This window comes from Biomphalaria glabrata, chromosome 10 (assembly GCF_947242115.1).
Source record: "Biomphalaria glabrata chromosome 10, xgBioGlab47.1, whole genome shotgun sequence".
Lineage (NCBI taxonomy): Eukaryota > Metazoa > Mollusca > Gastropoda > Planorbidae > Biomphalaria > Biomphalaria glabrata.
Window position 1 is genome coordinate 16,075,964 of NC_074720.1, and position 25,204 is coordinate 16,101,167.

Here is a 25,204-nt window from a genome sequence, read left to right on the forward strand (position 1 = left end):
GCATTGGGGGATGAAGCATTAGAAATGAAGGGAGTTGCATCGGTCACATTTAAAGTCGGCGATGTAGAAGTTAAAGATGATCTGTACGTGATCAAGAAAAGTATAAATCCTATACTAGGTCTGAAGACATCTATTGCTTTAAAACTAATTGAGGCACGAGAAATGTCGAAGTACACGATGTCAAGCAACAAAATGAAGTTCCACGAGTGTTGATGAAAAAATATAATCAAGTATTCGAAGGACTCGGTACATACAAAATGAAGTATCACATTAAACTGACGTCAGATGCAAAACCAGTTATTCAATGTGCGCGCAGAGTTGCACCATCACTCTATGAAGAATTAAAAAGAAAACTCACACAAATGCAACAAGATGGAGTGATCACAGAAGTTGATGAACCAACAGAATGGGTTCATAGCTTGGTTATAGCAAAGAAGAAAGATAATTCTTTGAGGTTGTGTTTAGGTCCCCGAGAACTGAACAAATATATAATGAGAGAACATTTCACTATACCAACATTTGATCAAATCAATAGTTCACTGGGAGCAGCAAAAGTGTTTAATATACTTGATCAAAAGGATGCATATTGGCAAGTTGAGTTGGATGAACCAAGCTCTTATTTATGTACATTCAATACTCCGTTTGGAAGATAAAGATTCTTGAGAATGCCTTTTGGTATATCCTCAGCTAGTGAAGTATTACAGAAACGTGCTTATCAAGTATTCGGAGACATACCAGGTGTACATATCATGTCAGATGACATGCTGATTGCAGCAAAAGATGAAAAAGAACATGATCAAATTTTTGAAAAGGTTCTGGAGAGAGCTAGAAAGAACAATGTAAAGTTCAACAAGAACAAGATACAATATAAACTTTCTGGTGTTAATTATCTCGGAAGACAAATTGGAGCAGATGGTATTCGTCCAGATCCAGATAAAATCAAAGCAATAATGGAGATGCCAGCACCAACAGATCGAACAGGAATTCAAAGACTGCTAGGGATGTTGAACTTTCTGTCAAGTTTCATTCCAAACATGTCAACAATTACCAGTCCATTGCGTGAATTGCGTGAATTGCTAAAGAAAGATGTATTGTGGCTAATAAAGAAAACACTTAGTGAAGCTCCAGTTCTGCAATTGTTTAACCCTGAAAAGCCAGTTACTATTCAGTGTGACGCTTCTTCTAAAGGGTTGGGAGCATGTTTAATGCAAGAAGATAAACCAGTTGCGTATACGCCAAGATCATTGACAGAAACAGAGTGCAGATATGCACAAATAGAAAAGGAAATGTTAGCTATAGTGTTTGCAGCTGAACATTTTCACCATTATATTTTTGGAAGAACTGTGACTGTACAATCAGATCACAAACCTTTGCAAACTATTGTGACTAAGCCTTTACATAAGATTTCACCAAGACTTCAGTTGATGATGTTAAGACTGTTGAGATATCAATTAACAGTAACTTACACTCCAGGTTCAAAAATGCAAATAGCTGATACGTTATCGCGTGCGTACATCAATGGTCAAGAACAATCAAATTCAAATGATGACATGGTTATGAGAATTCATAGCGCAACAGCACAGTTTCCGGGAAGTGATCAGAAGGTTATTGAAATTAGAAGGAAAACTGAATCTGATGCTAAATTAAAACTTGTAATGAATTATGTCAGAGAAGGTTGGCCAAAGATAAAAACTCAAGTTCATGAAACAGTGAAAGTGTATTGGGCATTTAAAGACAGTATTCATGAAGAGAATGGCATATTGTTTTATGAGAACAGAATTATAATTCCTTTAAGTATGAGAAATGAAATTCTCGACAAGTTGCACATAGGTCATTTTGGTCTTGAGAAAACCAGATCGAAGGCAAAACAGAGTGTGTTTTGGCCAGGATTGTCTAAAGATATTTTTTCGACAATAATGAAATGCGCAACATGTGCAACGTTCAAAAGAAATAATGTGAAGGAAAAATTGCTACCTCATGCTGTACCAGAAAGACCATGGAAAAAGGTTGCGACAGATTTGTTTGAATGGCGAAACAATGACTATTTGCTAGTTGTGGACTATTTCTCCAAATATCCTGAAATAAAACGACTAGAGAACAAAACAGCAGAATGTGTTATCAGGGCAATGAAAGGTATTTTTGCTAGACATGGCATACCAGAAGAAATAGTGAGCGACAATATGCCATTCAATAGCTATCAATATAGAGAGTTTGCTTCTGAATGGGGTTTCAAGATAACAACATCAAGTCCCAGATACCCTCAATCAAATGGACAAAGTGAGGTGTATGTTGGTATCGTAAAGCAGATATTCAACAAAGCATACAAAAGTGGGAAAGATCCATATCTCGCTATGCTCGAGTATAGAAATACTCCGATAAGCGGACTGCTTTATTCGCCATCACAACTGCTGATGAGTAGAAGACTCAGGTACATCATTTCAACTGATCCCAAACTATTGAAACCATCGGTAGCTGAAAATGCAGAGACATTACTCAACGAACGACAGAGGAAAAGCAAAGTGAGGTACGATGCAAAAGCAAGGTTACCTAAAGACTACTCTGTCGGGGAGAAGGTGAGAGTTCGTCTAGGACTAACATGGCAGAAAGCAGTCGTCATTAAGAAACATCCATCACCCAGATCTTACATCATAAAGACAAATGATGGGAAAACATACAGACGAAATCAACGGTTTTTAAACAAGAGCTACGAAGAAGACATCTCTGGGTACTATAACACCGACGAAGACAATGATCAGCAAACTGTTAGAACAAAAGAAACAGACAATTATAAACCAACATCTAGAGAACTTGCTGTGCCGGTCAAGACAACCAGAAGTGGTCGAGTTGTCAAAATTCCTTGTAAATATAAGTATTAAGAACTTTAAAAGGAAGGATGTGATGATAGCTTCAAAAGGAAGGATGTGTTAATATTAGAAGATATTACGTCATTGTTTGTTGTTTATGTTTTATGCGAAAGCAAAGAATCGGACGGAAATAAAAAGTGAGTTATATATGTCTACCTTGATCAAGACAGTCTCGTTATTATCATTATTAAATAGTAACGTCTACAGTAATTTATTATTAATCTGTGACTACAGAACACATGCACCCCCTGGATTCTGAGTACCATAATTCTAGCCATTTTTTTGCACCACCAAATCAATTAACTTCAACGTAGCAATTGATAAAATAGTAAGCCTACAGTTGTAGGGTTTGTAGTAGCCTTCATGCAGTTACTAATGTCCCGCTTCTCTAAGGCCTGTAAGGAGTATGGCTAAACTATTAGCACAGAGAAAAGAAATATGGGACCAACTGCTACAGCACCACCCTCGATCCTCATAGACGATAACAAGATGGATGCCGTAAATGAATTCTGCTATCTGGGATCCACAATTCAAGATGACCTGTCTCTAGAAGTGGAGATAAAAAAAAAACACATAGGGAAGGCTGCCTCGACCTGAGTTTGGGAAAATCAGAAGCTCACTACAGTGACAAAATGGAAGTCTACAAGGAATGCGTTATGAGTACACTACTGTATGGTGGTGAATCATGGACCACCTACGCAAAGCAAGAGAGAAAACTTAACTCATTCCATTTGCGATGTCTCCGTAGGATCTTGAAAATCACATGGTAAGAAAAAGTGTGCAATACTGAGATCCTTGCACGAACAGGTATTCCTAGCATCTTTACAGCCCTCAGACAACGCCGCTTGCGCTGGCTTGGACATGTTCACCGGATGGAGGACAAACGCATCCCGAAAGTCATCCTCTATGGACAACTCGCTCAAGAAAAACTGGTCGCCCCCACCTCCGTTACATAGATGTAATAAAACGGGACCTCAAATCAGTGAACATCAATACTGACCATTGGCAAGACATAGCTCTAGACCGCACCAGATGGAGAGAGACAGTGACCAAGAAAGCTATGGATAGCGAAAGAACATGGGCCTCAGCCCTGGAAGAAAAACGGACAATGCGAGAAATGGCCAGCTTCTCTACCACCGAAGCAAAAGCCACCTTAACCTGCGATATTTGTGGACGGGAGTGTCTCTCCAAAATAGGGCTCCACAACCACAAGAGGAAGTGTGCGAGATGAACCATAGTCGTTCTACGACTGAAGGAGGCCAATGAGTAGAATAGCTTTTGCTTATCAGGAATTGATGGCCTGACATCATATGACATGTACGTGCACCCCTCTAGATTCTGAGTAGCCTAGTTCTAATCAATTATTTTGCACCATCAAATCATTTAACTTCAATAAGCCAATGAAAAAAAAAAGTATTTCCACTGTAGTACAGTTGTAAGGTTTGAAGTAGACTAGCCGTGGCTTATCCTTCTAGATTCTGAGTAGCCAAATTTTAGCCAATTTTTTTTTATAGATCAATTGACTTTTTCTAAGTAGTAACTTAACAAGTAGTGCTTCCATTGAAGTACAGTTGTAAGGATAAACCATTATTGTATTAAACTAGAATTGGCTTATCAGGGGTTGATAACCGACCATGTACGATTTATTTTAGGCTTGCAATTTTTTTTTGTACTATAAAAAAGTGCGAACTATTCTATGGCACTTAGTCGTGACGATTTGTTTTCATGAGCACATTTGTCTTTCGAGATTGTTTTGCGAGTGCTGCTGTGGACTGCTATTCGGACCAGTAGTTCAGGTTTGGTTCCCTCCTCTGAGACGATAACTCCGAGGTATTTGAAACTACTGACACTGTCAGCTTTTCATTTCCAGTACTGATGTCCCTTATATAGCCCTTTTGGATATTGGTCATAATTTGTGTTTTTTTCGGCATTTGTTTGCAAACCATATGCTGCGGAAGTCTTGTCTATGCGCATCACCAAGTCATCTAGTTCTTCTTCAGTCCCTGCTATGCCATCTATGTCCTCAGCGAAGATCCAGTTAGTAATTCTTCTTTCTCCAATGTTTATAATAGCTTCTACAACCATAGCATCATAATCCTTTCAAGGAAGATAATGAAAATAATTGGTGAGAGTAGGCAGCCTTGTCTCACTCCAACTGTGGTTTTAAACCAGTCTCCAATGTTGTTGTTGAAGTACGCCGCACTGGAGGCCTGCTTGTAGAGGTTCTGGATTACTTATATTAAGTTTTTATTTATGTTGTACTTTTCCATTCTCACCCAGGGTGCCCCATGCCATACTCAATCGAAAGCTTTCTTGAAATCAATAAAAGACATGAAAAGATTCTCTTGGTGTTGGAGGTATTTCTCTGTGAGAAAAGTACCTACTCTGTAGGCCTACAAAGTTTTTTTTTTCTTTTTAATGTGAATGGCATAATAATAATAGTATTAATTTAATTCAATTGATTAATTGAGTAAAGTATTATATTAATGTGATATGTTAATGTGATAAATTAATGTGATATATTAATGTGATGTTTTGTCTTCAAAGCAGAAACATTCTTTTTTTTTTTTTCAAACACGATGGCAACAAAATGGACTTCAAAGAAGACATTGAAGAAGACATTTCAAAATCCTACATTCTATTTACCTTTTTAGGTCAAAATGAACAAAGTTCTCCCGATAAAAGGATAAAGTTCAAGATCATTACAAAAGTACACTCTCTATTGCATCGAATGTCTCTCACACTTCAATATCGACATGTATCGCTCCTTTTTAGTTTAATTCTATTTTAGCTGCAATCTTCTTACTAGGAGAAATGTTCAGAAATTGTTCAGAAGTTCCGAAATGCATGAAAAGTTTGGCGCCCGGAACTCAGTTCTGAACCCCGCTGCTGGAATTTCGGCACTTCCCCTTATCTGAAACCCTTTTCTTGACGAGCGACCAGAGTGTTTTGAAGTCTATCTGTCCCCATACAAAAAGTGACCTGAATTTTAACATGTACCAGCCCTCTGTCTATTATATCTCTATCGTGCAAGACATTATATTCCGTACAATCTATAGTGGCGACCTCTCAAATCATGATTCTCTCTGAATCGCCCAAAAAAGTACGCGCCTATTTTTACGGACTCTAAACTTGGATAGGGCGGTCTGTTCTTTTCCCTTAAGCTGCTACCACGCATCTGGTTCCTTCGTCTGTCTCCATCCCTCTCCCGGCCTTTTCTGACTTGTCCCAGCAAGCGCACCACTAGCGGCTCCAGAACTTGAGTTAAGGGTAGCGATTTTTTCCCTAACGCCCTGTAAGCGTTAGCCCTAAGCCTACGTAAAAGCGCTCGCGTATGTACGCGCGCGCACACACACACATATATATATATATATATATATATTATATATAACTAGTCAACCGCGGTGTACGCCGTTATTTAGGTGGGTCGGCCTTAGGCCACTGCAACCTATGCGACTGAAGTGGGCCCCGCACTAATTCTAGATGTAAATTATTAAATTAAACCATTTTATGACTTATAACAGATTTTCTGCGGCCTCCTGATTTACCAGGAGCTCCTGGAAAACTCGTGAAATTGCAAAATATACGAAAAGTCCTGGAAATCTCCGGAAATCATTAAATCTTTTGAAAACTCATAAAAATCTCCTGAAATATATAGACAAAAATTGTTTTCGGGGGTGTCATTCAATATGGAAAATGCCAATCCTACGCGCGATTTAAAAAAAAAGGCATTATACAATGCCCGTAATTGTGGAATCTGGTGGAAGACGCTTCTCGCGTCTAAAACTAATGAAGAATTACTTTGAGGTCAACAATTCTCGAAGATAGATTGAAACATTTGGTAATACTTGTTATTGAGCGTGATCTAAATCTATGTAGGAAACAGAAGTTTTATGATATACTGTATGACTTTGCTACACGCAAGGCTCGTAAAATAATTCTGTACGTGGTAAAGAATGAATAAAATGCAAAGACGAATTTATTTTCTAATACAAACTCTTAATTTTCACTTATTATCCGTATCCCTGCCCAAACTGGGCCCCGCGCAATCCGTTTCGCATAGGGCTCCGCAATGGTTAAGTCCGGCCCTGCTATTTAGTGACGGGTGAATACATAGATTACTTGTTCCCCACCCCTCTCTTTTTGTTTGCCGCATAAGTTACTTAGGGTAACTATAGTCCAACTTGCAGAAATAAAAAAAAGTTATCTTTTCACGATGCATGTCCCGCATGGTCGGGCGACGAAGAAATTATATGGAAAAAAAACCCAATAGACGACGCTCATGAAATTGACTGTCGTTTTTTTTTTTTTTGAAAGGGAGTGTTAACTTCAAAACCCCCCAGGATGGTATTTAAACTCAAAAGCCTCCTTGTCTGCGCTAGGGCAAGTGGTGGTTTAACATTAAAATCTCAAAACTCCACACACACCCCTGCGACTACGCCCATGGTGTGTGCATGCTACAAAATACGGTGTGCCCCCACATTCAGATTGCGTGTGTGTGTGTGTGTGGGGAGGGGTTTCCCTTTTATGTAAATATAACTAGCAATGGATTGTACAAGATTACTACTTCAATAATCTCTGGTCTGGTGTAATCACTCCATGACAAGCTTGATTTCACAAGCCCCGAGTTTCTTAGGAATTAAGATCAGACAGAAAGATTACTTTCGTCCAGACCAGTGGTGGGGAACCATTGCGTTGGCAAAGTGTCGTTTAAATAGGTAGACTAATGACGATATAATGTATTCATTTTTAGAGCAAATGGTTTGATTCATGTAAATATGTGTGTGCAGTATGTGGTGGGAGGTCTTTGTAAGTTGTGTCCCCTACTTTCCCATTTTCAACGAAGGCAATGAATACACAGCAGCTAGCCTACGTCTAGCACAGCGTGAGAATAGTAGGAGAAATGAGTGGGAGAAATTTGTAACGATTATTTTTCTTTACTTTCAGTAACAAAAGTCAACGAATATTCTCATTTAAAACCATTTTCCCATTTCTCTTCTCACTAGACCCGCTATTCTGTCCATGTGGACTCATGGGGTCACGTGAGGTCATTCTACTTTACCTCTACTTTAGTGATACAAGTACCTTGAACTTTTGGCCTTGAGTTAAACATTTCGAATTTAATTAACTGTCAAAATAATTGTTGATAACCCTCGTTAGAAAGTACCTTTATCGATACTAGATCTATCAAGCTATAACTGTATACAATGAGGATGAAAAAATAAAACAAGACAGAGAGAGAGAGAGAGATCATGTTTGGTTCTTTACGCTCGCGAAGAGTCAGCTGGTTCGCAAGAGCTACTGTGTGGCTGTATTTAGATCTGTCTGCTGTGTCTGGTTCATGACAAGGGCGTTTATATAATGGGTTTTCTCAATATCCCCAAAAAGCGTCTTAAGAAATACCCAGTTGAAAAAAAAAATCAAGATTGATACAATAAGTTCTAATATATGACAATAATGGAGTTTCAAGCAATGAAACAAATGATGAATAATAATGAATTAGAGCAGCACTAGGTACAATATTTATTAAAAGAAGAAGGTAAAGCATGTCTCTTAATAAATATTGTAACCTAGTATTGCTCTCGGAGGTCAGAGTTCGAATCCTCGTCAGAACTTATTTCTGTTTAACCACATTTTCTTTACTTTCTTCTCCAAATAACTGTTGCAATATGCTTTCAATAGACAAACTCTAACTATCTAAAACTTATTTTACCAAGCGATTTTTTTGTTAATTATATTGGCAATAAGTTTAAATTTAAAGTAATGTTCTTTTTTTTCTCAATTAAAAATCGTGCATCTTATCTATAAGTAATATATTATAATAATAGGCCAGTGACATTATTGACAAAACCACCAGTTCATGTTTCAATCATTCTAATTCCTTTAGGCGCACATAGAGAATAGATTCGATCTAGACCAGCTAAAGAAACTTGAATGTAATATTGAATAGATGTGCTCTGATCCGTGTATTTGAATGATGTCTGGATGCCCGAGAATGGAACCAACTCAAACACTTCGATGCTCACCTGCTCTTTTTTTTTCTTTTGCTACTTTGTTTTCGTGGAAAGGTGCAGCCAATGTCAAACTGTACAGCAGCGTTTCTCAAATGGATGGCTGCCTGGTCGTGCGGTTTGCGCGCTGGACTGTCGTTCAGATTTATCGATGGTCCCGTGTTCAAACCCTGCCCGCTCCCATCCCCCGTCGTCCTGCGGAAGGTTTGGACTAGGAAGTAATTATCTTCAACTCTGAAGGAACATCCGAAACATGTAAAACATTTTACAATGTGGGGTGTCTTCTAAATTGCGTGATGTGCTAAGACAAGGAAGGAATGGCAGAAGTCTTTAAATACCAGTAGGTTGCATTTGCATAGTAATTATAAATCCATATATTTGTCTATTGATCCAGACATTATTGTTAATGTTTGAAAAATATAATTATCAAATCGACAATGTCGTTTCATCCTCTATTATAAAATAATGGATTGTTTGAGTGATAGGCGTAAGAAGATCAATACAGAACGTTCTTTAGAAGTAAAAGTTTCAATAGGTCCAACTTCTTTGCCAGTGTGACTTTTTAGTGTACATGGCATCTGTCTTTCTGGCGTCTTTCTCACGCATCATTCGTTCACTTGACATCTTTTGCGTGAAACAAAAACAGGCCTGCTACAAGACATTTTGCTGTGTGTGTGTGTGTTTCTATGGTGACGGTGAGAAGAAGTTAGCGATTGGTTGGTTGCATTGCAGTGTGAGTGATGCAAGACAAATGGCACTGTCGTCAGCTGTCTTGGGTACACCAGACCAGACCAGGATACCTGAGAGTAAAGACACGTTTTTGTAGTGAGTTGGATAGTGTTCTAAGTACTATTTTATATTATCACTAAAGTCTACTACATTCATTCATTTGAGATTAGCTGGTTTAGCATTAGGCAGGTTAGAATATTAAGTAGAGTGATCCATTTTAGTAGAATTTCAACCAAAGTTTATACCTAGCATTTTTTAAAATTAAATGTACAGAAGAAAGTTAGTTTTATACCATCTACCTACCGCCAGTTCTTTAAGAAAAAAATTGTCTTCCTTTGAACAAGTAAAAAAATACACTTTTTTTTTTCATGTTGGTGTCACCAACCAATGAGTGTCGCACCCTTCACGTACACTTCATATTGACGCCACTGCTTATGTAGGCCCTAGATATATCTTTTAATGATTTTTGTGAATTCTCTTGTTTAATTAACTGGCATTACTGATATTGACATTTTAATACCATTTTTTTGTTTAAAAATAGAACACTTAATTTACTTTTCATTTCTATTATGTTTTGTTTTGTTAATATTCAAATAAGAAAAACTATTCTTTTCATCTAAACTGACTACGTACGAAGTCAAGTAAAGTCAAAGAACACACAGGTTACATCATGGTTAAATTAATGACGAAAAGTAGGCCTAATCAGCTCAAAATGGAAAAATTGTGTTTCTTGAAATTCAAGCAGGTCTGAAACAAATCAAGACGAAAGAAAAGACAAGAATAGACAGTATTGTTATAGTGTTGTTATAGAATTAACAATACGAAAATAATAGCCTAGTGAAAGGGACTCAAGAGAAGCTTGATCCTGTTGTTTTTTTTAAAGTAAAATCCCAAGGTCTGGGTGGAGTCCCCAGGCTTTGGTAGCACTGCGCATAAGTAGAACAGTATTCCCACACATACCGTCGTCTAACTACTGTCACACACGCTGCCTGTGTATGTGTTTGTGTGTGAAAAGAAATGTAGGTTGCCAAATAGAACAAAAAAAAAGTAGGCGAATTTTTATATGTAACAAATAGAAACATGGCTGCAGGAATATGACCGACATTTGTGTGTCTTAAACTATTCCAGGCATTTAGACTAACCAATCGAACATTGCCATTCCATTGTGTAACTCTGACGTCTAAAACTAGACTATGGATCTATGTTTATGCATCTATGTGTAGATTTTATCATTGGATCCATGTCATTCGATTTCTGTGTTGTTTTCTATGGATACATTTTTTAAAACCCATACCAACTACACGTGACCTGTGTTTTGTGTGTAACACAGGTCAATGACTGAATGGAAAGACACATTTCTTGGATTTAACCGCTTATATCACATTATCAGTGAATAATCAGTGTCATGCCTTTATTTAGGATAAAAATTATATGAAATATATAGATCTAGAATCTAACCTAGTCTAGATTATTAAGGCTTAAGGACTTGAGATTAGCGGCTTTACGATTCTAGAATTAAGTTTACTGATTACATTTATAATTTAGATGAGATCTGATAGTAGTGATAGCTAGATCTAGAGACTTCACACAGTCACGGTATAATTCATAATCGTTGGTGAACTAGCAAGCAGAATCAGACACTTCAGTCTTCAGACAGACTGGATATAGACTCTATAGATCTAGATCTTTATCTACGACTTGATCTACCTCAAGTGTGTGAATGAATGTGATGTGTCAGGAATAACACAAGACACAAGTGTAATAACTGAGTTAAACTCTGCAGGTAGGAGCGATACCCATTCTCATGTCATTATTTATAATTTGAAATTTAGACTTTGTAAATATTATTATTAAATAATTAATCATGGATCTAGGCTAGGGTTAGGGTTTAGGGTTCATAATCTACATGACTTTTGATATTAGATTTAAATCTTTTAATAATAAGTCCTACGCCTAGATAGATCTAATCTAGATTAGAAAAATCAACTCTATCCTATCCTAGCGGGCTATAGATCTAGTATCATCCTGTCCAATTCTTTTCTTATCTTAACTTATGTCATGTAGTCTTTTAACTACTTATTCCAGTCTAGTTTTAAATCTAATTATGTAAAGCCAGTATGAAAGCCAAAGTTGGATTTGAACTGTTTCTATCTCATATCTAGATCTATATATATGATTTAACGTACAAGGCTAAGGCTAAAGACGTTTTGTAAACAAATCCAAATATCCAGAGAAAGCGCGCAGGCTTCGGCAACACGTTGGATCTAAGTAGGTCAGTATTTCTAGACACTACACATCGAACTACACAGCACAGTAACACACGCCTTGCGTGTAGATCTATATATGAACGCTTGAAAAGAATTGTGGGTTGTAAGGCTTTGCACAATTAACATCAAAGTCTAGAACAATTATATAATATTGATGTAGTCAATATCGAATTTATACTGTCTTTTGTTGTATCTTTATAAAGATTGATTAAAGCAGGACTACACATGTTTTACGTAAGGCTGACCTCATGATATACCGATATTGTCTAGTCTAGTCATTCTAGATTGTATGTCTAGGTATAGATCTCTAATAATATATGTTTGCAACATCTTTCTACATGTACATTTTTTGTTTTGTTTTACATCGAACAGGCGATAAAATGAATCTACATTTTTAAGTATATCTTAGAATTATTACGGGCTGTAGTATATATATATATATATGCCTTGGCCAGCGTGACTACAAGAAGTCCCTCTATACTGTCCATACCGGCCTTCGCAAGTACATACTATAGTAGTTTGTAGTGCGGTCCTGCCACCGTACGTCCAATACGGCCATGAAGGATCGAGAGAACCACTGCCTGGAAGACAATGAGTTTTGTAGGCAGGCATAGTGATTTGTTCCGTCGCACTCGCTTGGAGGCGTTCAAAAGCAGTTAATAATTTATTATCCCACAGATAAGCATAAAATGTCCAATTTCTAGGAAAATCGTTAGAGCCGTTTTCGAGAACCATGTTCAACACCCAGGTTTTTATTCTTTGTTTTTACCGATGAAGAATTTGAAGGCTGAACAGAGGATTTTAATTTTTTTTTTAATTTTTATCACCCCCCCCAACCCCCCCCCCTCCCCCCACACACACACCGAAAAAAAACCTGGTTACATGCATGTATAAACTAATCAGAGAATATAGAATTTTAGTCTGGTGATACAGATCCAGACAGAGCCAAATTAAAAGACCGTGATCTAAGCTAGAAATCTGGATCTAGATATATTGTATAGAAGATTCTAGTTTGGTGAATGGCCAATAGATCCAGACTTAGAAGACGTTTCTAAACATCTATTTAGTTAGTGCACTCCGATAATGAATACAAGCGGAAATACCCGCTGGCGTATGTGTGTTCAAGATATACAGTGTCTAGATTCTCAGACCAAATTTAATTTTCAGTGAATTCTATTTTCAATACTGGTCAATCAGATAGTAATATTCCCCCCCCCCAAATATATATATATATATTAGGAAAATCGTTATAGTTATAGCCGTTTTTGAGATTCGTGTGCACCCAGGTTTTTATTTTTTGAACCGATGGAGAATTTGCAAGCTTACAAGAGGAATTTAAAAAATGGATATAGATACTTAGTAAGCTACTGGAATTATTATTGGATAGATCTAGAGCTAACACTGTTAGAGTTAATAACTTTGTGTCTGAACACATCTTGCCCTGTGTGGGCACGATATGGCCTAAATTGTGCCGATGTACCAAAAACCCAAACTATCAAACTGCATGTCCTGTGAACAGTGCCAATGGTTGACTGGCCGTGTGGTATGCGCTCTGGACTGTCGCCTCGACAGTCCCCACTACAAAGCCAACCCGCCGGGAGGTGCAGTCATGCAGCATTAAAAACTAACGCTTACTTATACTCTCTCCCTGGAAATATTTCTGAAAAGAGTGGAGGGTTGAAAAGGAGAGAGAAAGAAAGGAAGCTGAAATGACATCCATATATATAGGCCTATATCAAATAAAAAGCCATTATCTTGAAGTTCAATCAAAATTTGTTGTTTCGATGCCACCTCGATCTAAATGATAAATGTATCTGCATTAAATACATTCATTGTAGCGCTACAAGCTCTATAGCCTATTGAGTACTACCTCCATTATATCCATTTCCAATAGCTTTACTGCCTATTGAGTAGGCCTACTAGACATCTAGTTCTAACTGAATAATCGACTTCTGTTGTGTCACTTATTGATATTTTTAGCTATTCTGACACTGTCGTCTTTCAAAGTCTCAGCTAGCGGCTCTGGTCTACAGCAGCTCAAGAAAAGTAAGAATTGTAAGCTTGTAAATATATCATGGCGACATCGGTTTTACTGTCACCCCTCCCCCCCCCCTTTTTTTTTTAGTTAATTCTTTTCCCAGTGAACCAAACAAAAAGAGCATGGTGATAGTTGATGTGCCACACAGAGGGGCTTAGGACCCCCCGCCCCAATATTTTCCCGGTTTTAACATCTATTATATATATATATATATATATATAATTCTCTTCATGGCTCAAGAGTTTGGACACCACGTAATGGAAAGATATCTCTTTTATTTTTGCAAGTCGGACGGAGTAGAGTTATCCTACGTAATTAACCATTTAACCATTGTATAGCCCTATGCGAAATCGCGAGGCCAAGTTTGGGTAGGGATACGGATAATAAGTGAAAATTAAGAGTTTGTATTAGAAAATAAATTCGTCTTTGCATTTAATTCATTCTTTACTACGTACAGAATTATTTTACGAGCCCTGCGTTTTTTTGGAGCACTAGATGTTGTGACAAGAGGTTTGAACTCGAGACGCTGACCAACGTTTAAAAGAAAAATTAGAAGCTGTTTGTCGTCAGGTTAAATTATATTTTATAGTTCAACAGTTGACTTGACGCCACTTGATACATAGATTGAAAGAGCATTGCTGATTGAAAGAGGATTGCTGATTGAAAGAAGATTGATGATTGAAAGATGGTTGGTGATTGAAAGATGATTAAAAGATGGTTGCTGATTGAAAGATGATTGATGATTGAAAGATGATTGATGATTGAAAGATGGTTGCTGATTGAAAGATGATTGATGATTGAAAGATGGTTTCTGATTGAAATATTTCTTATTCCCATGAACCTGGAATGTTTGTAGTTCACATAAGTAAGACGTAATTTGGTCCTGAAATCTTCACTATGAACGTTGCTTCAGTTGTTAGTCGGATAGGTTTCTTGCCCTTGGCTGGTCAAGCGAGACTTAGGAGTTGCCATGTTCTCGTGTGTGTGTTTGTGCTACACATTTATTCTTTAAGTTTCAACCTTCACTAGGCTCAACACAACAGTTTTAACTTATTGGCTCTTCCCTAGGCTCAACGCAACAGTTTTAAACTTATTGGCTCTTTACTAGGCTCAACGCAACAGTTTTAAACTTATTGGCTCTTTACTAGGCTCAATGCAACAGTTTTAAACGTATTGGCTCTTTACTAGGCTCAACGCAACAGTTTTAAACGTATTGGCTCTTTACTAGGCTCAACGCAACAGTTTTAAACGTATTGGCTCTTTACTAGGCTCAACTCAACATTTTTAAACTTATTGGCTCTTCACTAGACTCAATGCAACAGTTTTAAACGTATTGGCTCTTTACTAGACTCAACGCAACAGTTTTAAATGTATTGGCTCTTCACTAGACTCAACGCAACAGTTTTAAACTTATTGGCTCTTTACTAAGCTCAACGCAACAGTTTTAAACTTATTGGCTCTTCACTAGACTCAATGCAACAGTTTTAAACGTATTGGCTCTTTACTAGACTCAACGCAACAGTTTTAAATGTATTGGCTCTTTACTAGGCTCAACGCAACAGTTTTAAACATATTGGCTCTTTACTAGGCTCAACGCAACAGTTTTAAACTTATTGGCTCTTCACTAGACTCAATGCAACAGTTTTAAACGTATTGGCTCTTTACTAGGCTCAACGCAACAGTTTTAAACTTATTGGCTCTTCACTAGACTCAATGCAACAGTTTTAAATGTATTGGCTCTTCACTAGACTCAACGCAACAGTTTTAAACGTATTGGCTCTTTACTAGGCTCAACGCAACAGGTTTAAACGTATTGGCTCTTCACTAGACACAGCTCAACATTTTGGAGAAGAGTTTAAAATGTTTTTCTTTAAAGTTTAATTGAATTAAGGTGAAACAAGAAAAAACATAGAAAAATATTTAAAAAAAACAACAAAGCTTTTACGAAAGGTAATTGTATCAATTAGTTTGGATCAGTCATGTAATTAAGTTTGTAATAGATTTAGACCAAAAATAATAAATCTGTGCGATTAGAAATATTTTGACCAATTGTTTTTGTTAAGCGCTATTTCAGCTTTCTCACTACGCTACGATCCTATCACTTGTCTCACTACGCTACGATCCTATCACTTGTCTCACTACGCTACGATCCTATCACTTGTCTCACTACGCTACGATCCTATCACTTGTCTCACTACGCTATGATCCTATCACTTGTCTCACTACGCTACGATCCTATCACTTGTCTCACTACGCTACGATCCTATCACTTGTCTCACTACGCTACGATCCTATCACTTGTCTCACTACGCTACGATCCTATCATTAATCTGGACCAGTTGGGGGGGGGGGAGGGATATCTGGCTGACTACTGCAATAATCGCTTTTTAAAAGCATTTATAAAATAAAAAAGGGGGAACGACCAACGACCTGAATTAGAACTCATGGCTAAAGTCGACATACTAACCACTCTGCTAGTGAGGTGCTTATGAACATAGAAGATTGTATGGTTATCTGATCTATTGTTCAAACCTATTTTAAGCGGCAACCTATAAAGGGAACTAATTCGGCTTAAAAAAACCCTTTCAGTCAAGTACAATTTCTTTCCCTTGTTCGAGATACCTAACAAAATAATTAATTATCAATAGTTAATAAACAAATTGGTTAATTTTTAAAAATATTGATTCTTGTGTTGTCAGGTAAAAGAAATAATTGTGCAAAATTTCAGCCTGATCTGAGATTGGGTACAAACTTTTTACCAGACAGACATTGTGAGTAAGAATTTAGTTGTCGCGCTTGTTAAATAAAAGTATAAATAGCTATGCCTCTGTATTATCAGATTGACATTTTAGAGTAACCACTTTATACCAAGTTTTCTCTGATGAACAAACCCCACCAAACAAATGGGTTCGTCCCACCTTTTGACTATATGATATGCTTAATATACAATGCTGTTGTTTCCAACTCAAAGAGTCATTACAGCACAAAGAACTATTGACCTGTCTTGATGATTGAACGAGTTTATGAGTAGTACTGTAACTATCAACGTTTTGCATTAATAGCCTTTTCGTGTACAGGATCGTTTCTAGTTTAGCGTATTTGTTAGCCTATATCATGTAAATACCATTGAGATCTATTGATTGGGCACGGCAAGTTGAGGATAGGTGGAGAACGTCTTCTAGTCGTTAAGAGTGCACACTGTGACTTGTGGATTAAAGTTAGTCAGTCGTTGAATGACAGCTTGTTGGGTTGAAGGTTAATACGCATTCCAATCCTGACTGGATTGTCCTAAGCTATGACCCTAACTGACTTAACGTCAGCTGTCAGACATTTTAATGTTACGTTCAAAAGTATGTAGAAAATTAACCCTAACCCTACTTAGTACTAGAACGACTTTAAAACTAGGGTTTGTGTGTATTTTAGTTTTGGGGTCTCGTTTGTATGTTTTTCATGGTCGTGGCTGTTTTATTCTTTGACTAGTCAAGTCTGTGTTTCATTAGGTCTCTAGGAACATTTGTTGTGTTTCATTAGGTCTCTAGGAACATTTGTTGTGTTTCATTAGGTCTCTAGGAACATTTGTTGTGTTTCATTAGGTCTCTAGGAACATTTGATGTGTTTCATTAGGTCTCTAGGAACATTTGATGTGTTTCATTAGGTCTCTAGGAACATATGATGGGTTTCATTAGGTCTCTAGGAACATTTGAAGTGTTTCGTTAGGTCTCTAGAAACATCTGACGTGTTTCATTAGGTCTCTAGGAACATTTGTTGTGTTTCATTAGGTCTCTAGGAACATTTGATGGGTTTCATTAGGTCTCTAGGAACATATGATGGGTTTCATTATGTCTCTAGGAACATTTTAAGTGTTTCATTAGGTCTCTAGGAACATATGATGGTTTTCATTAGGTCTCTAGGAACATTTGAAGTGTTTCGTTAGGACTCTAGAAACATCTGACGTGTTTCATTAGGTCTCTAGGAACATTTGACGTGTTTCATTAGGTCTCTAGAAACATTTGACGTGTTTCATTAGGTCTCTAGAAACATTTGACGTGTTTCATTAGGTCTCTAGAAACATTTGACGTGTTTCATTAGGTCTCTAGAAACATTTGAAAAATACTAAATGTCAAATGGCAGGACAAAATACCAGATACTGAAGTCCTTCGAAGAGCGTGTCTGCAAAGCATCCACACAATCCTGATGCAGTCCCAGCTGCGATAGGCAGGTCACGTCTACAGAATGGAAGACCACCGCATCCCTAAACGACTCTTGTATGGCCAACTAAGCGAAGGAAAGCGCTCGCAAGGTGGTCAAAGAAAGCGCTTCAGGGACACCCTCAAAGCTTCTCTGAAGGCGTTCAGCATAAACCCAAGCACCTGGGAGACAGAGGCACATGACAGAGCATCATGGCGTCGCGCTGTGAAAACTGGCGCACAGGTTGCTGAGGAAAAAAGAACAACGCTGGCAGAAGAAAAACGCCAGAGAAGAAAAGCAAGGCAAACGACACTAGCTCCAGCTGGAATAACCTTCCCAGTGTGCGGCCGAACATTCCGGGCTCACATAGGTCTCACCAGCCACATGAGGAGGCATAAAATCCCAGTGCAAAGCCCTCAGCCCCCTGGATGACAAAGTGGTCATCATCGAACCACGATGGACGAACATTTGATGTGTTTCATTAGGTCTCTAGAAACATTTGACGTGTTTCATTAGGTCTCTAGAAACATTTTAAGTGTTTCATTAGGTCTCTAGAAACATTTGACGTGTTTCATTAGGTCTCTAGAAACATTTGACGTGTTTCATTATGTCTCTAGAAATATTTGACGTGTTTCATTAGGTCTCTAGAAATATTTGACGTGTTTCATTAGGTCTCTAGAAACATTTTAAGTGTTTCATTAGGTCTCTAGAAACATTTGACGTGTTTCATTAGGTCTCTAGAAACATTTGATTTGTTGTTATCTTCTTTCTCCGTGTTTTCTTTTTTTTTTTTTTGTGTTCTTCTTTTTCTTCATTCATTTACTCGAAGCTCTCGATCGATTTTTAAAATCATCTCCCCGTTGAATCATTTTCTTTGTTGTATATTTTGTGTGTGTGTGTGTGTGTGTGTTTGTGTAACGATCTAAAAATACATTGTAAAAAAATAGGTCGCGTCGATCAATACACATCTACTTCATGGTGTAAGGTACAAACTCGTGTGGTTCAGTCATCTGTTATTATGTTTGTTGATACATTGTGGAGCAACACACACACAACACACACACACAATCTTAAGAACGATCATCTGTAAACGAAATATATTTTTTCTTTTAGGACAGCCGTAATAATTGTATGATCCAGTATCCACCAAGATCAACTGAAACCGGGTATTGGTGTATGCTTAGACCTACAAGGTTTTATTTCTTCAATCAAACGAACTCGTACACTGCCTCCATTAGCCCCTAGAAGTCATCACTTAGTACATCTCATCACTATCACTTGCCTAGATCGCCATACTTTTTTGTTTAAAGAATGTAAGTCGGGACTCAACACTTTGCGTTACGACCTTGGGTATCCAGAACTGAGTCAAGGCATTTGAACTTTTGACATTCTATGCAGTCCTTTTTTTTTTTTCCTCAGTGGTTCTCAATTGGGAATTTTCTAAGTAACAGTTTCTACTAGCAAGCTGTTTGATTTAGAGTTGTTACTTAATCAAACAGATCAGTTGGTCTATGCAGTTGCAGTCTGACGATTACTGGACCGAGAGAGGGGGGGATGTCGGAAAACCGAAAACGTCGGACTATCAACTGTTGGTTGTACTTGAAAGAATTTAACTGCTACAACAATCTATTTAAGAAGTACTAAGGTATAATAATAATAATAATAATAATAATCTTTATTATCCGTAAGGAAATTTGTCTTACAATTTGTGCATTACACCAAACAAAAAACATTAGCACTACAGAAAGTAGAAGTATGGCGCTTAGTAAAAAAACATAAAGGAATATCAAGTTTCAAGATGTAGATATTGTAATGATATGTGGTGAGATGAAAATAATGTAGGTTTTAAAAGCTTGTGTATGTATATAAGGCCTAGAGTTCGAAGATTAATGTAGGATGCAGTATTTCTCGTGGATACGCAGCCCTAGCAGTGACCTACATATTTTGCCACATCCTAGTCCAAACCTCCCACAGGACGACGGGCGATGTTTCGAACCTTACCAGCTGCCATTGCCCGTCGTACTCCGGGAGGTTTGAGCTAGGATGTAATAATAAAGAAACCACAAACGTCCGTAACGTGTCAAACAAAACAGAAAATTATTTCCTAAAATGGATATCTTGGAAACCTATGTTCTTCCACGACACCAGAATGTAGTGTTTGTTTCTTGTGGAGATTTCAATGCACTATGAAACAAATCTCATACGTGCGAAGGTCCGCTGCGCTCAAATGTAATGCACAAATAGATGTTTTATCTCGGTGACAGACGTAGAGGACGTAAGGAAAACTGGACACTTACTCCGTGCGGACAACGGCTTTGTCTGCTTCAGATGTAGAATAATATGCAGCGTCTCTGAAAGCCTTCCTGAGAGACAAAAGCGCAGGATAGAGCAGCATGGCGCCGCGCTCAGAAAACTGTGGCAGAAATTGGAGAGGTCAAGAACACAGCGCTGGCTGAAGAAAAGAGCCAGAGAAAAAAACTCAAGGAAACGGATTCAAGCTCCAGGCGAACATTCTGGGCTGGGCACGACATGGCCTAAAGTGTGCCGATGTGCCAAAAAAAACTCAAACTCATTCTGGGCTAACATAGGTCACGTCGGCCACACAAGGATGAACTAAACTGCAGTGCCAAGCCCTCAGCCCCAAGGACAACGAAAGTGGTCATCATCGAACCTCGATGGACGAACTGAACTTTATATATCTATAATTGTTTTCCTAACAGTGGAATCGCATTGAACATTAAAAATAATTATTGTCATTAACAGACTTTAGGAAACACAAATAAAAAAAGGGGTAGAGAATCTTTGTCGATTTGTTTTGCAATCTTTTTTGGACATGGTTTACCCCCTCAACATAAGGGGATCCCCTCAACATAACGGGATCCCCTCAACATAACGAACAGCCTGTGTAGTGTAATAGCATGTAAGTGTACATCTCACGCGTACGAAATAATGAATGGTTGGGGAAAAGTGGATAAAATAAAGGAGTAATTGTACCAGCTGAGACGTGTATGGCTGTGATTTGCATCTAATAAACCCGCTAATGAAGACCCCCCCCCCCCTTGGTTAGGTAGGAGTGTTCATGTCTGCACATAATTCTGCAGGCTAAATGAATAGAAGTACAAACTATATAAGTACCGAGAACAATGTCGCGTATCTAGCCAGATAAAGAATCGAACCAATTGTCATCTCTCCGTTGAAGTGTAAGTTGAATTAAAGACATTTTAAATGCCTTCCCCTCCACCTATTTTATTTGTAGTAACATAACACTATTGGCCGTATGATATTATCCATTCAACTAATTAACACCGGGAAAAGTGGAGGAATTAGGTTACGCGAACTGCCACAACACCCCTACGGGAGAGCCAAGGGACAGATGAGAGAGATGTGAGAATTAACATACATTTGCCTGTGATGTGATATCACTTTTGTTTTTAATTTGGAAGTAACTTTTGAAAGCAAGACGTCATATTTTTGCGCAACACTTTTAGAAGTATATATACTAGACGTAACTAGATTATGACCATGCTACATGTAGATTGCTATACCGTAATGATACCCGTAGATAACCACACCGAGAGTGATCCATGTGGATTACAATATCAGGAATGATACATGTATCAATACTTGGCCTAGCTTGTGTATCAAAGTTAGAGATTGTATTCACCTATTTTATTTTATGAATTTGTTTCTTAAGATGATTGTTTTACGTATGTTTACTATGTGTTTCACCGAAATAAAGCAACTTCTCAAAGAACAGGCGCGTAGCTAGGAATTTTTCATTAATTGGGGGTCGGGAGCCTTAACCTCTTTGGGGGCCCCTGCATCTTGCATAATATTTGATGTTAAAAACACTCATTTGTGTGGGGGCCCGGGGGGTTTTCAAATGTTCCCCTCTCCTCCCTCCACCCTAGCTACGCCACTGACAAAGAAGGATTATAAAATTTGTAATTTATAAGAATGTGTGTGTGCGTGTGTTAATTCCTGTTCTGCACAGGAGTTTGGCTATTCCACAATTCAGAACCAGATTTTGAACAAAACGTAATCCAGTTGCCGTGTCGCCCGTAGATCCAGCCTTTCAAATATTATGTTGAAACCCCAAGCAAAATTCATTCTTATTTTCTCGGCTTCTTAGTTGTTTTTTTTAACTCGGATTATTTACAATTCGAGTCGAGACAAAAGAATGAATCGGAGAGTATTGATTCCTAAAAACTTGCGCTCTGCTCTAGAATCTCCTCTCACAAGGCAAATCTATTTTAAGTTACCTTTATCTTATTACGACATCCTGATTGATGGAATTTTGTGAACGTTTGACTGATTTCTAAATTATAAGTCTTTGAGCTGGAAAACGAGGCAAAGCTAAATTTTCAATGTCGTAAACATTACCATGGCAACGCACCAGAATGAAACTAAAAATATTGTAATTTAGAATCAATGGAAACTAATACTATGTTTGTAGAACGAATAAAAACATCAGTTATATAATATTAAAAAGTGCATTGACTTAGACATAGATATAGACTGGACAATGAGACCATTTTTATTCGCTCGATTTATTATGCAATCCAAAATTTCTAGAATAAAACGAATTGATCACTAAATTGATTCAATGACTTTGCTCTACATTCAACACCCCTTATCTTGAGTTCAAATCTAAAAAAAAAAAATAAATATATTTTTTCCCATATTTCCGAGAGTTCGCTTAAAATCAGCAACATTTTTTTGTTTGCAAGCAATCTACTTTTTTCACATTTCTTTTCCCCTGGAAATCGTGACATAACATGGCTCGTGCCTTATCGCGTTCAGTTTTTAGCTCTAGATCTTGGCCAAATCTTAGTGGAAGATAGATATGTTATCACGTTCCTTGTCGCATAACTTGAGTTAAAGAGTACTAAGTAAGATAATGAGATGTATATTCCAACCAGGTAATTAGTGGTATCAGCCCCCGAAAAGGGAAAGACCGCTGTGTGGTCTGTCTGTCCGTCCACATTTCTGTTTGTGACGATTACATCTCAAAAACGCTTTTGAAAATCAAATCGGATTTCATGAACATGTTTAGCGTGCTAACAATCGATGCAACGGCTTCATGAGGGTTTTGGAAGCGAACTCTTTGGTTTTTTCCCTTATATATATATACCAATGTTAAAATGAGGCAAAACGTGAAATAAGTAAATATTGCGGTTGATATACTCATATCCAATAGATACACGAAAAGGCCGATTTACAAAACACACAGACTTTATTCAACCATCTATCTATTTATATAATTCTCTTCATGGCTCAACATTCTGGACACCAAGCAGTCATGGAAAGATCACTCTTTTATTTTTGCAAGTCGGACTAGAGTTCTATTTCCTAAATAGATCACTCTCAATAGCAAGAATTACAAATGTTTCAATCTTTCTACGAGAATTATTGACCTTTAGTTAATTCTTCATTAGTTTGAGGCGCGAGAAGCTTCTTTCATCAGATTCCACAATTACGAGTATTGCATAATGCCTATTTTTTAAATCGCGCGTAGGATTGGCGTTTTCCATATCGAATGCCACCTCAAAATGACAAGTTTTGTCTATATTTTTCAGGAGATTTGTATGTTTTGAAAAGATTTAATAATAATAATAATAATCTTTATTGTCCGTAATGTCAATTCAGGACTTTTTCGTATATTTTGCAATTTCATGAGATTTCCAGGAGCTCCTGGTAAATCAGGAGCCGCGGGAAATCTGTTATAAGTTATAAAATGATTTAATTTAAAAATTTACACCTAGAATTAGCGCGGGTCCTATGAAAGAGCAGGGCCCACTGCGGTCGCATAGGTTGCAGTGGCCTACGACCGGCCCTGCAAAATAGCGGCGTGTAGCATACCGTGGGTCAACTAGTATTAGATAACAAACAGCAACACAGACTTCCTAATCCGCTAAGGGAATATACTCTCACACAACATTACATCACATAACAACAACTTTGACTAAAAAAAAATGTCTTTTATGTAAAGGAACACATACAGATATAATTAACATATTCTATACAGTTTTCTTTGTCTTTACGGGACATGTATTTGAGACCTAAAGAAAAGCCCTTACCATAGACATTCGCAGACGACGAAAAAAGTGTTTCAATAGACCCCTGGCGGACGAGTTTGCTTACATTGAATGTTGCAAAATATGCAGGTCGTAACTGTATTTCTCTTTACAGTGTGTGTGTGTTTGTGTTTTTTATAAAAATGGTAAGACTGCAATAACATGCCATCTCATGTTACATGCTTACATGCTGTTTTTTTTTTCTTTCGTTCTTTCAAACTAGATCTGGGTTTAGGAATGCAGTTACTTATTAGACCTAGCGGTTTACACAGCTGCTGCTGCATTTTTTTTGGTGTTTTTTTTAAATTCATTTTCCAGTTCAACGGTTAACTAGAGTGTTTTATTGGCCTTGCAACTTTCTTAGCTTTACCATGCCGACATCAGAAACCTATTGGATAGGCCACCCCAGAAAGTGTCCTATTGCATATTTATACATTATTTATTTTAATATATAAAGAACCCCCACGTATAAGGGATTAGGTGTAAGGTTTGTTTACTTAAACTTTTATAATCTTGACCGTGACCGACAAAGTACAATCCTTATATTAATTGAACTGGACTTAGTTTCACTCAAAACACGTAGAAGAACGACCTAAGGTGCGGTCAAGCACAGATAGGGATGTTCACAGTTGTCCCTAGTTGTTGAGTCAGAGCTCATCAATCTCAAACGAGTCTGGTACTACAATCCAGCAAACTTTGTTTTCTTGAGACCAGCTTCTGGAATTTAAAACTTGACACGGATGACGTCATACTTCTTGCTCCTGGTCTCTTGTCATGCTTCTCTTGGGAGTTATACAACTCATGACACAGCTTTATTATATATGCTACCGCCATCGTTAACCGTGGGCCACAGAAACAGATGACCATTACATCATCTGCCCTATAGATCACAAGGAATCCCCATATTGATCAAACTGTCAAAAAATCAAACAAAGCATTAGGGTTTATTAAAAGAAATTTCTATAAATCAAATAAGAACATAAAACTAAAATGTTATTTAACCTTGGTTAGGCCAATAATAGAATATGCA

General features: G+C 37.6%; 1 protein-coding gene across 2 annotated transcripts in view; it reads left to right on the plus strand.

Moving 5' to 3' along the window:
* The first annotated feature begins 10,607 nt into the window (after nucleotides 1-10,607).
* Nucleotides 10,608-25,204, plus strand: part of LOC106071245 (uncharacterized) — an 89,877-nt gene continuing 75,280 nt past the window's right edge. The window contains exon 1 of one of the 2 annotated variants that reach the window (XM_056045149.1): nucleotides 10,608-11,387. The gene's annotated coding sequence lies outside the window, so the exon portion shown is untranslated. Of the gene's footprint in view, nucleotides 11,388-11,644; nucleotides 11,877-25,204 lie in introns of those variants that run through there. The other variant, XM_056045150.1, reaches the window with a different exon arrangement.